General features: G+C 25.8%; 1 long non-coding RNA gene across 2 annotated transcripts in view; it reads left to right on the top strand.

The window, feature by feature from the left end:
* LOC132935965 (uncharacterized) overlaps positions 1–16,161 on the top strand; it is a 137,870-nt gene that overhangs the window by 81,995 nt on the left and 39,714 nt on the right. For both annotated transcript variants that reach the window (XR_009663370.1, XR_009663369.1), the window contains exon 3: positions 16,019–16,132. This is a non-coding gene — a long non-coding RNA (uncharacterized LOC132935965). The remainder of the gene's footprint in view (positions 1–16,018; positions 16,133–16,161) is intronic.

The raw sequence follows: 16,161 nt of genomic DNA, 5'->3' as shown, positions 1-16,161 counted from the left end.
TATACGCTATATATATATATCACGGTACGATACGGTACAGTATTTAATACCGGTACGATACGGAATAATTATAAAAAAAAAAAATTAAATAATACTGTACCGTATTTTAATTTCTCTAGGTAATTAAATTTCCAATGAGGTTTAAATGCAACATTATTTTGCAGGTGTTTTAATTTTATTTTATCGACATATTTTTTTAACGCGGACACTGCAACCGTACTTATGTAAATACTTTGTTGTACTTTATACTCGTCGCTAAAATCAGCATTACATCAACATCGTAAGATTCCTAGTTGGGTATTACATAGAACTATAGTGAAATCTCTTTGAATTAAAGAAATAATAACTATTATCACATGTAACAAATATGATATTATTATATCGCTAAAATTCTAATAGTAGTAGGTACCTATTATCTATTACAGTTTTCCAAAATCAATTTTTTTTTTCTAATCTTAGATTTTGATCGGAGCGACGAATGTATTAATTTTACAATGATGTGAATTAAATTCAACTTACTGGCTACCGTATTAATGATAACAATATACCTACCTAAGTATAATCTTAGCAGGTAAATCTCTTGACTCACTTGTAACCCCTACTGTACTGCAGAACGTTACCCACTTACCTGTTTTTTTATCATTTATATTTGTATGTACTAGCCATACCTTATACCTACAGGCTCAATTTAAATATTTGTAGCTCAAAAATGTTTTGAACTTTATTAGAGTGATTGGTTCGACGTAATAAGACTCGTTTCGAAAATGTTTTTTTTACATAATGTAGATTAAAATTTGAACTCATTACCGAACATAATTTTTGATATTACATATTTTATTAATTATTCTTAACGTTACAAATTTTAAGATTTTTACAAGCAAATACATGCGTATTTTAATTTGATGCAAAATATTTTCCGGAGAATGTCGAACGAGTAGTAAATTAGTTTAATAGGTAATTCCAAGATCGAAATGCTCAGGAAAATGTTCTTCTTAGGTTTATGAATTAAAAAGTATACGTTGAAATCCGAAACAGAAAAAAATTTAAGAAATAATATTTTTTTTTATTTATGAAATTAAATATTTTACTATATATTTTGTACCGTTATTGTTTCTGAAGTTTTTTACTTTTTAATGACAGCATAGGTATAATATTATATTTAAATTCATATTCCTGAGCAGAATATTTTTCAGAATAGGTACTTTAATGCACAAAAAAGTCTATGAGAAAAATATCATCATTAAAGAAAGACAATGGGCATTAAGTAAGCAAAAACAATTATGTATATTAAATTACAATTTATGCATTTTTAAGTATTGAAAAAAAAATAGATGAAATAATTAAGATATGGTAATTGTATGTAAATAATATACTAGGTACCCTTTAACTATGGCAGATGTCGAAAAGGATATCCAACTATTTAAGTTGTAAGTTATACTTACCAAAGTATATATTAGTTAGCAATAGATAAATAGATAAATATATCAAATTAAAATTTATGCAAATATCGCAGGCTGTTTCTCGGAAACGCCAATTAGTCCTATTGTTATTACCTATCATCTAGCTACCTGTTATAAACGTTGTTTATATTTAAAATATCTAGTTATAGGTACCAGCAAAAAAAAATATATCGTAAAATATTAAATTGATAATAATGCTGAAATCATTCAAAGCGGTCGTTCTTTGCGTACCCACCATACAATAAATGCATATCATCATAATACGATAAAAACAGCAATAGTGAAGACGATTAGTGGTTCTCAACCTTTTTTTTACGACGACACGCCAATATTTATATCCATAAAAATGTCAGCACACCTAAAATAATTAATAGATTTTGAACCTATATAATAATATGTGAGTTGAGAATGAGACTATCCTCGCAATTGTGTATCTTAACTGCGGTTTTTACCATCATGTCAGTGATAATAGTGTAATACATAAATTATGCGTTGGCGACACACCTGTTGAGAACCACTGGCAAGTATATAGAATATAGATATTGAATAATATGGGAATAAACTATGTTTGATTATTGATGTAGTTTTTAATAATTGGATTTAGTGAATAAATCGGATTTGTTCAAACGGTAAATTTCAGTTCAGTGCCCACAACCTATCATTTTCCGATGGGAATAATATTATTTTATTTAAAATGTCGTTAAGTGATATAAAAAAGCATTGCAATTGATGTATGTGATAAGTACGAAAAACACTTAAATAAACCTAAATCATTGAATAAAATAGAAAGTTTCGAAGAACAATAGTTGTTTGTATTGAATGGCACACTAAGACACGGAAACTCAGGGCCGTCGTGACGATTTACGGGGCCCAGGGCAGAGTAAAATTGCGGGGCCTAAAACGTCATTATCGTCAGTTGGCAGTTGCATATATTTAATATTATAATATATACCTAGGTATAAGGGGACAACGCGCAAATATACTTGAAAATAGAGTACCTTGTACTTACAACAATATGAATAAGTAAATAAATAAATAACAAAACACGTCATAATATATATTTTAAACTTAATATAATCATATTGATAAACTAATAAGTCTATAAATATAGTTGTTACCTAATACAATATAAAAAAGGTGGACAAGTGGATGTCGCTCTGCTGTACAGTATGTTACAAATGGGTCACTGTAATGGGTGGTGTTAAATTTGAATTCAATGATATAATATCATTGTATAAGAAAAACGATTCTGCGCGAAAACGGTCCGTCAGCCTACGATATTACACAGTATGTTTAATGATATTATTGTGAATAAAGTCATTAATATATAACCTATTTACGTGGAACCTTGTTTTAGATTTTTAATCCTTAGCTATAAAAGTTGAATATTTTATAAATTTTTAACTACAAAATAATTATTACATTTTAAATTTGATAAATTTTGTCAAAATTTGAACTTTAAATGCTTATAAAAAAAAATTGTGCTTATATATTTTCAATATTTTTCAACTGGCATCGTAATAATATATCAGGAGCCTTGCATTAAATTTCCACGCTTTTAAAATAAAATTTTAATGATATTTATAGAAAAAAAAAAACTAAAAAAATTGAAAACAGACAATGTCCGTAAACAGCTCAAAAAGTGTCAAATTACTTTCAAAATTTTATCGTGTATAGAAAATGCTAATACAAACATTCAGTGAAATTTTCAAGTATCTACAGTCATACGTTTTTTAATTACAACAAAATAAGAAAATCGTTACACGAGAAATCGAGTGAATATCCAATATTGTAAAAATATGAATTTCAAACGCTCATAAAAATTTAATTTGACTTTCTTGTAGACATTTTTTTTTTGATAAAGGTAGATAAACTTATGGATAATCTTGTATTACATTTTCAAATCTTAGATTGAAGAAGAAAAATTTTTTATGAATTCTCAATCAAAATAATTTGCTAATTTTCGTGATTTTTCCGTATTTTGTCAATATTTGAACTTTAAAATGATTCACATTTTAGACAATTCTTATGCATATAAGTAGCTCAAAAAGAGTCAAAATTGTTTGAAAATATTACCATGTATGGATGGTAATATGGAAATAATGATAATTTCAACATTTGGTGAAAATTTTAAGTGTCTACGGTTTATGTTTTTGAATTACAACAAAACATTATAAATTGGTGGATACAAATTCGTTAATTTACCAAAAAAATCCAATAATGTAAAAAAGTTGAATTCTAACGGTCATAAAAAATTAATGGTACTTTTCAGTAAACATATTTTTTTTGTTTGAGGTTGGAACATTTGTTCCAATCTTCTATCAGAATATTAAATTTTATTTGTTGGGTAAAAAAGCTTAACAATTTTATATAAGGCTCCTACTATATTGTTACAAGTACATTTGAAAAATATTAAAAAATCCTTGGTCACAGTTTTTATTTGTAAGTATTTAAAGTTCAAATCTTGACAAAATACGGAAAAATCACGAAAATTAGCAAATTATTTTTAGTTGAGAATTCAAAAAAATTTTTCTTTTTAAATCTAAGATTTGAAAATGTAATACAAGGTTATTCATAAATTTGTCTATCTTTATCAATAAAAAATGTCTACAAGCAAATCAAATTAAATTTTTATGAGCGTTTGAAGTTCATATTTTTACAATATCGGATATTCACTCGATTTCTCTCAATTTTTTTAGTTTTTTATTTTTATAAATATCAATAAAATTTTATTTGATGGGTAAAAAAAGCGTGAAAATGTAATGTAAGGCTCCTGATATATTGTTACAATAGCAGTTGAAAAATATTAAAAATATATATGCACAATTTTTCTTATAAGCATTTTAAGTTCGAATTTTTACAAAATTTATCAAATTTAAAATTTAATAATTATTTTTTGATTGAGTTAAGTTAATATATTTTTCCATATAAACTTTTAACCTATTGAGTTAAATTTATGATTTGTTAACTTCTAATATATCGATCTTGTATTCTCTTAAATTAACCAAGTCATGATTTTCAGAAAACTTTTGATATTATAATATGTTTTTAACAATATACAATTTTTTAGAAATACTGGCTCAAGTATTTTTTTTTTATTGAAGAATCAATTTTTTTCAAGTTAAAACGAAATGTTTAAGTAATTTTACATTAATTTTAAAATATATCATAAGTAGGTACAAAGCAAACAAATGTATAGTTACATTATATAAGATAGTTAAGTAGATGGTACATATTATGAATGAATTAAATGTTAAAATTTAACGAATTTATTATTCTGTGTCCGATAAAAGATTTCATAATTTGCTCAGGATTAAAAAAATGTTAAGCTCGGCACTGATTGTAACTACCTACTTATAACTCTGGTATTATTATAATATAATAATATCCATATTATGGACTATAGTAGCCTTATACCTACAGGGTGTAACAGGAAAACCATACAGATGAAATAACTTTTGTTCTAATCTGTATTAATTTTTTTTTTCATATATATAATTTATAGTCACTATTGCGCTACACGTACACTATAAAAAAAATTATTTTCATTTTTTAATACTGAAAATAAAAAATTTTAAATTTGTTGGGATAAATTCAAAATAGCCAATTTGTGAGTTTGATTATAAGAACGATTTTGATTGTAAAAACATTTATAAAAGTCAAATAGCTTATGTTTTAGAATTGTTTTGATTAAACTAATTTGGAGCGTAATGACTTTTTTCAAAATATTATTTTTGGGAATTTGCTGACATAAGTATACCTATTTCTTAAATTATTTACTAATCATATAATTTTAAAAATTTTTGTCACACGTTTAAGAAGCATAATTTTTTTCTTCAGTCTTGTAACCTGTTACACCTTGTATAATATGTAATAATGTTTATGTTAAATACTTGCAGGTGTCATTCGAATATTAATACGAATGCATTTTAAAAGTACATTCAAAATCACAAATGTATGATTAAAATAATTAACAAATATTTAAATTAAATACCTGATTTAATATATACATTCTTTAATATTGGTTCAAGAATTTCAGATGTCCCCTACCCACCTATAATATTGTATTATCGAGTTAAACTTCAGTAAGGTATAATTAGTATGGAATTTAGATATTAAGACATCTACGTGTTTAATGAAAATTAATCTAAAAATTCTCAGAAGCGTTATAAAATACTATTTTAAGATCAATTCTCAAAACTGTTATACATACGACACAAAAATGTCGTATGATAATATAAAGATCGTTGAAATGCGATGGTGAAAAAAAAAAGGATTTAGTATTCTGGAATAAAACACAAAGTAAACGTATTTCGAAAGTATTTGAATACTTAACAAGATTGCGGCTTATAATAATTTATAATAATATTATGTACTATAGGCCTCTGGATTTGAAATATTATACACCATTGACATTATTCACTTGACATTTTTCAATTGAAATATTTCAATGATATCTATCATAAAAAATATTTTTTCTTCTTTTAACCGTGCTCGGTTACCTATATAGATGATAAGAAATAATACGTTGATTACACACAAACAACATTTATAATGAATAACTTATCAGGTATCAATCAATTTTTACGAATTACTATAATGTGTTAATGATTATAAATTGGGCATGTAACTGTATAACCGTATACGTATAAAATATGGTTTATTGGTATTAATTGAGTTATAATTTATAAATCAATACTATCAGAACAACTAGAATCTTAGGTGATTAAAAATCAACAATCTATTATACAATTAAGTAGTACAGCAATGTAACTTATATAATATACCGTTATATTAGGTGTAGGTAGGTACTTATAACTTATTTATAGATTTATAAACTTATAAAGTTATAACACGCTTTGCATTACTATAATTTATAAATTATAATATTGTATAAATATAATATAGTAGACAATATAGTTACGAAACAATTTACAATATCAAGTATACGTACCTACCTGACTTAATTAGTAAAAAAAATTAAAACACCAAACACTTTTTACCAGAGTTTTAATAAATATGTTATGGTGTTGAGTTATAGCTTATGAGTTTGTAACTTGAGAGTTAAAAAAGGTATGTTTAAATTTGTTAAAATATAGATGTTTCGTTAAACAACTTCTGCATAACATATATTAGATATTTTCTTTGCTTCATACGATATACCAACTTTTAAAAACGTCCACTTGCAAATCGACGACTTTACATTTATTTAGATAGTATAATGAACTTTTTTTTTCATAGTTACAAAATATTTCAAGAAAAAAAATGTTATGAAATTCAATAAAACCCTAATAATGTATGTTATAATATAATAAACGGACACCGCACTGGGACCCAACACCGAAGAAAACTTTAAGATAATAAAATTCCTGAAATTGACAGGCCTTTACAATTTAATATAATAATATTTAACACGACTGTACACTATGTAACCACACCTATTCTGTAATTTCAATGTTGATACCTAACTTATAATATATAAGAATACCTTAAAACTGTAAATAACTATTGTATACTTCATATTTGTAGCTAATGACCATAGTTGTCGGGCATTATATTAGATCAATAAAAAAAAAAAAAAAAAATATAATAAACATTTTTTTTCTTCTTAAACTATGAAAAAAAAAATGTATTATATTATCTAAATAAATGTTAAGTCATCGACTTGCTGCAAGTGAACATTTTTAAAAGTTGGTATATCGTATGAAACGAAGAAAATATGTATAAACATATTTACTTGATATATAATTTAGAAGCGTTGAGCAAAATATCTATAATATAACAAATTTTAACACACCCTTTTAACTCTCAAGTTACTCGACGCCATAACATATTATGTGTTAAAACTCTTATAAAAAAGTGTTTGATGTTTTAATTTTTTTTTTACTTGCATAATATTATATTATGCACACACTAATAAGAATCGACGCGGAAAATTTGGCAAAAAGTGTCTTGAAAAAATTCGCCAGAACAACTGCAGGACACAAAGGTGTATAGGATTAAGGACAATCCTGTATAAAACAGGACGTGTGGTCACCCTGTATTGTGTATGCCGCGATTATATTATATCGTTATTATTTGAAGGATTCAAAAACAAAAACACTCGTTTAAAATAGTATAATAACAGGACGTGTGTGTGTGTCGAGTATAATATAAAACAGTGTTTGAAATCGACTTGTATGATAATAATTATAATGGAACGTTTTACTATTCCGCTGAAAATGTAGCCGAATCATCAATAACATATTATTATTATTATTTTTACGCTGTGGCTGATATTTTAACGGTCGCGAGAACAAACCGTATGGGCATAATGTGCGTGCGATATATATATATATATATATTATAAAAGTAATAAAAACAGTTTGAGTGGCCTGTTTTGTTGGTCAATGACGACTCGCATAGTGAGGTCATGTATATTATAATATGCACGTGGGGACTAAAAAACGGATTACGATAATACATGTAAAATATTAAGCAACTATACGCTTGCCGCGTGGTCCTTTGTTATACATTTTGAAATTTTTCTGAAATATTATGTGTAGGTATAATATTATTGTTCGCGGAACCGCCAAAAATTAAAAAGATCCAACAGCTTTTTTTTTTATATATATAAATTAAATTTATTGCCTTAACCTCACACAATCAAATTAAAACTAAAAATAATATATTTATATAATATAATATGAATTTATAGTTGTTTTTTTTTTTTTTTGTTGTTGTCTTGTAATGACTGGCGACTGTGTAGTGTGTTTTATGCTAATAGTCATTGTTTCACGATATTTGTATAGGTTCTCGAGTACCTACCTATACCTATAACTATAATACCGATCTATAAAAAACCACAGACGGTCGGCAAAGAATTATATATATATATATATATAATATTATTATGTATTCATGTGATACCACCACCTAGGTATTCCTATTATACTTATCTATATTGAAAAGCAAACAAATAGAGCTGTCTGAACACATTATTGTAATAGCTCTTCACGAAATCACAACGTATTTACACACATGTATTCACGTGCACCTACATAATAATATTATATATATATAATGAAACGGTACTTGTGCACTTACTGCAATATCATATTATATTGTTACAGAACAACACACACACTTTGTATTGATATTTAGGTAGGTACTTGATCTATGAACGAAAACAAGTTCTGATTAAAATATATACAAACGTTAATGATGAAATACGATCACGAATATGATTGAATTAAACATGTTAAATAGGCGATATTACACTTATCGACGGTCTCGCAGTGCCTTTACCTGGCTCGTTTAAATTTATTTGTCTTTTATCTGACCGTACCTATACTCCCAGCCACAAAATAGTATTTTAAACGTTCGTATATTCCCGCACAGCAAATGATAATATTTTGTGAATGTCTTAAAGTGGTTGAATAATGAATATTTGACTAACGATATTTTATAATTATTTTCTTCTTATGATAAAAAAAAAAAAAAAGGTATTATACGATTGCATAAAAAAGTGGACTTAATATTTTTATAAAGTTTCCGTAAAAATGTTTTTTTGAAAATATGTGATTGAAATATTTTGTAAATGTTTTTTTATAAAACATTTTCAAATATATGAACTTTTGGGCCAAAGAATATAACTAAAATATTTCCTAATTATTTACGCAACTTTTTAAAACATTTTGACAACTATATTAGTTTCCTGAAAATATTTTTATGCTGTATGGGTTATAGACTATCATAGACTCAAAGTGCAACGCTCTATAAAGACGCGTATATGCTACCTATATAGGTATATGACGTGCCATATTATTAGTGTCTAATAAATACTGATGTTAAGTAGGTTAAACGAAAATACGAAAGTCGGACCATAATAGTTGCAGAGGTCGATGAGGCCTTTGAATTCCAAGTGCGATTATATGCTCGAAACTTATACCTACTGAAAAGTTACTCGAAGTAAAAAAAAACGGACAATTTGGAACTGCTCTGCTGTGCATTAGTTGGTGTCGAGTGTGTCACTGCGTAATGGATGTGTTAAATTTTAGGACGGAAAAGGTTTTCAAAAAACATTGACGGACGAAAAAAATCAAAAACGAAAAACAACATTAAAACGATAACAAAAACATACTAAAAACCCGAAAAATAGAAACCGATAACGAATCCTATATCAGTATAGATGCGGTAATTCTCATCACTAATTGTCAAGTAAAGGTCAATGCGTAAGAGCAATTTTTTAGATATTTAGATATATTTTATATAATAATAGTTTAACTTATAAACTTACTTCCGACTTCTAGATTATTTTAATATTTAGGTAACTCTAGAACTATTGCTTCACTAGTGCACTGATGCACTTTTAAAATTTAAAGGCGTATTCATTTTTAATTTTCACATAAATTATAATTAGGTATTCTAATTTAATTTTAACTTTTAAACACCTATACCTGTACATATTATACCGCGTGTTTACTACTATCAAAATTTAAAAACAAAATTATAAAATAAACGTTAATATGGCATACCTACTCAAATTTTAATTTAATGACGTATGATCATTGTACTAAAACAACTCAGGGGAGACTGTTGATCAGTCTAAAAGTATTTTATGATTGTATTATTATCGCTATTAAAATAATTTATTTTACTATTAGCCATTCAATTTAGTAATACTGTAGATTCAATTAATTTTTTCCAAAAAAATTGAATTTGAAAATGTTAATGTGTGTATATACAATGTAATAACGTACTTTAAAAGTATTAATAATTAACACGAGTGATGTTTTTAAATTATAACTAAAATCGTTATTCTTCGTTAAAATTTAATATATCGACGGTGTTTTGTAGAAAGGGCGTAACCCTCAAAAAATCGAAAACCGACTTTTTGGTATCAAAATTTTCAGAAAAATTAGGTGCATAATCTGTAAAAATGGTGTTCATTAGATAAGAAATGTGTTTAACTGATAACGGTTATACTGAATTGAGGCGCCCTTTTAATAAAATAAAAGTAAAACATGAGTATGTAAAAAGGGCGTTCCCCACACAAATATTGTATAATATTATTATATATTAAGTAGGTAACAATTTTGTAATTTCTACTGTTCATACTGTGTTATTATCAATACATTAATAATATATTATTAATATCGTCTAAACGTCAATTGTTCCCATTACTCCCCTTACAGACTGCAATATTATTCTGTTATCATAGAAGTTCCCGCTTAAATAATATTATTATCATTATCATTTAAAACTTCGTCAGTCTGAGTTTCGGACAGTTGTTAACGTCCACGATTATAAAAAACTTAAAGTTTTTAATAATCGTGTATACTGTATACGTCCTATTAATTAATGTTGCACTACGCTTTAGTCATTTTCCTGTTTCTTATTTAACTAATTCCATCATGACTTCAAGAACTCTAAAGCTAATGCGGATGGCAATAAAAGGTAACACTCAGAGTAACACTAGTATTAGTACACAATATGACCATTATGCAAAACCTTATAATAATAATAATAATATTAATATTATTACTGTCAATGAACAAGCTAATAATAATATTATTACAGTCGATGAACAAGCTAATAATATTATTACTGTCAATGAACAAGCTAATAATAATATTACTGTTAATGAACAATCTAATAGTAAGAATATAAATCCCAATAATTTTGCCAATGAATCTCTTCTTAACGAAATTAACAATTATGCATTCAATATGGATATCAACAATATTGATGAGTTTGTTATATTAGAAGATGGAATTGATATAAATACTATTTATGAGTCAGAAATCAGTGTAAATATTAATAATGGTATTGAAAATAATAATAATATTATTATTTCCGATATTGATATTATAAATGTCCCACTCCCATCTTCTTCTGAAGCTGATGAAGATAATATGATTTTTGAAGTGTCAGATAAAAACCTGAATATTGAAAACATTGATGAGTTTGTTATATTTGAAGATGGAATTGATAATAATATTATTATAAATACTATTTCTGAGACAGAAATCAATGTAAATATTAATAATGCTTTTGAAAATAATAATAATAATATTATTATTTCTGATGTTGATATAAATGTCCCATCTTCTGAAGCTAATGAAGATCTGATTGTTGGAGTGTCTGGTAAAAAAAAAAGAAAGATTGATGTTCGTTTAAATGAAAAACAAAAACGTGCCATAGGTGAGAGCTATAAAAAAATGAAGAAAGATAATAGTTTTGAAGTTGTCAAAAAGAAAAAAATGAAAGAAAATGTTTGTAAAACCAAATGTAAAAAAGAGTGTGCAGCCATCAGTGAAACTGAAAGATTGGCTATATTTAATAAATATTGGTATGAACTAAATGGTTATAATAGAAAAAGAGACTATTTATTAAGTTGTATGGAAAAGGCCCCCATCAAAAGGACTTATGTTTTACATGAAACTAATCGTTCTAGAACTTTTCGTTATTTTGTCTCTGTTGATAATGTTGAAAAAGAAGTATGTAGAAAATTTATTCTTAGTACACTGGACATTTCAGAAAAATTATTGAGATATACTCGTGATAACAGCATTGATCTCTATGTTTCTAAACATGACAATAGAGGTAAACAGCCGGCGAAAAATAAAACCTCTAATGTCATAATGGGAAATGTTGACAGATTTATACAAATGTTGCCAGCTGTCCCATCCCACTACTGTAGAGGCTCCTCAAGCAAAAAATATATAACAAATGATTTTGATAGCTTAGAACATGTGTACAGAGTTTATATTGAAGACTGTAAGTTAAATAACAAGCCATCAGTGTCCTGTGGTGTGTTTAAAAAAAGGTGGAATACTGAATATAACATAGGTATTCATGTACCCAAAAAAGATAAATGCACTTTTTGTGAGGGTTTTACAAATAATGAAACCAAAACACCAGAAAATATACTCAGTTATGAAAATCATTTAGAAGAAAAAAAATTCACACATGAAGTATTTAAACAAGATCAACTGAGGAGTGGAAAAAATGGATTTTTGTGTTGTAGCTTCGATTTGCAAAAAGTGTTGAACACTCCATGTGGCAACAGTATGTTATTGTTTTATTCAAGAAAACTAGCTTATTATAACTTAAGTGTTTATGAGAGCAATACAAAAAATGGGCATTGTTATCTGTGGTCCGAGCCTGATGGAAAAAGAGGCTCAAATGAAATTGCTTCCATTATATTTATATATTTAAAAACTATCGATGAAATAGGTACTTTTCATGATATAGCACTTTATTGTGATAGCTGTCCTGGACAAAACAAAAATCATGTTGTTTTGTCCATGTTGCGATATTTCCTATTAAATTCAAAAAATATTAACAGTATAACGATTAATTATTTATTGCCAGGACATACCTACATGCCAGTTGACTCTGTACATGCATGTATAGAGAAAAATTTAAAAAGAAAAACTGTATGGGCTCCTTCTGAATGGCCTACTCTAATCAGAAATTCAAGAAAAAAATTTGGCACTTATAACACTGTGGAATTAAATCATTCAGACTTTTTAGATTGGTCCGAAGTATGTAAAACAATGTTCAATCGACCAAAATTAAAAGATACTAATGGCTGTGATGTTAAATTTAAAAATATAAGAACAGTACATTTTAATAAAGACAATCTAAATGATTTGAAGATAGCTTATTCATTTAAACATGATGATGAGAATAATATTATGTTGAACTACAAAATTGTTAGTATAACTGAGAGTAGAGTGAGATCTAAAGTAAAAAATGATGAACCAAAACAGTTATATTTCACCAAACTGTCAATAACCGAAGCCAAATACAAAGACCTCAAACAATTATGTACAAAAAAAACGATTCCTGATAAATTCCATAGTGAATACTTAGAACTCCCATTTAAAACAACAGTTAGAGATGAGTTAGCTGAAACTGATGAAGAAGACTGAAATTTAAAATTATAAAGATCTCTATTATTATTATAATACCTATAATATAACGGTGGTATAAACCTAGTTATTGTTAAATTGTTTATTATAAAATGTTGATTATAATTAAGTTTGTTGTTATATTATAAACTATTTTATTCATGTTAATTTTTATAATACCTATAGTTATTAATAAAAACTATTTTATTCAAATTTATATTTAAAAAATGTGATAATTCTAATTCATTATTTGTTTTAACTTTTTATCAAAGTCTGATTTGGTTTAAAATGTATTATTTTTTGTTAATCTGTTATAATTTATGATGAATCATTTATCATAATATAGGTAAATACCTGGTTATTATTACTCTTAAATTTATTTTGTTTAAAATGTATTATTTTTTGTTAATTGAGTGAACAATTAATTATTTGTTTTAACTTTTTATCAAAGTCTGATTTAGTTAAAATGTATTATTTATTATTTATCTGTCATAATTTATATTGAATCATTTATCATAATATAGGTAGATACCTGGTTATTATTAGAATTTTATTATTTTTAGAAATTGTTTTGTTCAAGTTTATTTATTCAAATGTGATGATTTGAATAAAAAATGAATTATTTGTTTTAAATTTTTATCAAAATTTAATTAAGTTTTAGATAGATTTTAGGTACTTACTAATAATATTATTATAATTTATTTTATTTAAAATGTATATTATATTTTTAATTGTAAGAAAAAACAATTGAAAAATAATAATATGTAAGAAGGGCACTTACCACTCAAATAATATTATTTTATAATTTGTTAAAAAGGGCTTCTGAAAAAAAAAAAACATAAAGGGCTTTTACCACTAAAAATTATTTTAATCAAAACGGCTTATGTATAATACATAATGCAATAAGGGCTTAACCCTCTAACCTTGTGTTTTAAGTATTAATTACATCATTATTTCAGGTAAGTATTTCAAATTAATAATGATTTATAAAATCGTTATTCTTTCAATTTTCTAAAACTATAATTTCGTAAACTGTATGTAGAAAAATGTGTTTTTCATACAGTTTTATGTGCCTCACCAACAATTTCAATTATGTGGGTTGCGCCCTTTCAACAAAACACCGTCGATATGATCTCGTCCAAATTTGAACTTAAAATATCTATAAAAAAAAAAAACTCTGTTTAAAATTTTTCAGGTTTTTTGATTACAGTATGAACTATACTTATGAAGATGTTGATGAATTTTGTCAAAATTTTGAACTCTAAAACTTATAAATTAAAATCGTGCATATTATGTATCTTTAAAAGTTTTGAATTCCTACTGTAACAACATAGTATGATGAACCTTGTACTACAATTTTATTTTAAGCTTTTTGACCAAACAACAAAAATTATATATTGATATTTTTTATACTAAAAAAAAACTAAAAAAAATTTTTATTTAAAATGTCTATAATTTATAAATAGCTTAAAAAAATAAAAATATTTTGTTCATTTTATTATGCATAGAAAATTATAAAAATAATATTTGGCGAACCTTTCAAGTATCTACGGTTATTCATTTTCGAATTACAATAAAATAAGAAAATCTTTATAATAATATGAGAAACCGGGCATAAATCCAATATCATAAAAATTTGAACTTCCAACGCTCATAAAAATTAATTTGACTTTTCAGTAAACTTCTTTTTTTTGTTCGTGGTAGGAAAACTTACATATTGATTACATTTTCAAATCTTATGTATAAATAGAACATTTTTTATAAATTTCTAACTCAAAATAATTTTCAGACTTTCGTGATTTTGTCGAAATTCTAATTTCAGACGCTAATAAAAAAAAAATCAATGTAAAATCAATCACTCTGCTCAGAATTTAAAAAAAAAATAAATATTCCCATTCGAAAACATTTTTTTGAAAGGACACGGTTGCGCATATAACATTATTAGGTATACATTTATATACTGTTTTAGGATAATAAATTTCAAAACTCTATACCCGCCTCAGTGATCCATAAAAATAATTAATATTTAAATTTTTCAATTATTATTTTGCAATCATAAACGTCATTAAATTCAACAAATATTGTGATTAAGAGTGCAAAAACAAATTATACATAAAAGGTATGTACCTTTAATGTAGGTACATACCTAAAATAAAACCTGATGTTACTCAATATCAATAACTATAATATTATTGGAGCTGATGTCAAAAATTTTATTTTTATAGACATTATACTACGAATAATTATAATTACTTAGGTGACAAGCGCGTTTTGATATTATGACAGTTAATCGATAGATATCAGAATTTTGCCTTAAACTTTGATGTAGAAAACTTTTTTCATTAGTCTAGTAATGTATTATTACCGAAAAATATAAGGTATATGTATTCAAATTCAATAACTTCATATTGTAATATAATATTAAGTATATTAGCCTGCATACAACAAATTAAAAAGTTTACAATTTGATGTTTTAAATAATATCGGTTTGCTGTTTAAGTCTTGAAATAAAAAAAATAAAGTGCGTATTATTGAATTTTTAGATTTTTAGATTTTGAGTGAAAAGAGAAATCAATTTATTCTGTGGACCGAATATTTTCTGGTTGTTTGGCGCTCCAATAAATTATTATTATATAGCTTAATGTTTTACTTTTACAGATTGGAAATTGTCGTCTAGATTGAACTTTGAGGAGGCCAATTTTCAATGTCTCAATAATTTCCAGTGAATATAATACACAGAAGACTGCAAGAAGACTGCAAACACAAAATTAGGTAATGTATTCGATCATAGTATGCAGTTT

The sequence above is a fragment of the Metopolophium dirhodum genome, chromosome 1, assembly GCF_019925205.1.
Source record: "Metopolophium dirhodum isolate CAU chromosome 1, ASM1992520v1, whole genome shotgun sequence".
Taxonomy (NCBI): domain Eukaryota; kingdom Metazoa; phylum Arthropoda; class Insecta; order Hemiptera; family Aphididae; genus Metopolophium; species Metopolophium dirhodum.
Note: the sequence above shows the minus strand (reverse complement) of the source record. Positions and strands in the feature narration are given on the sequence as shown.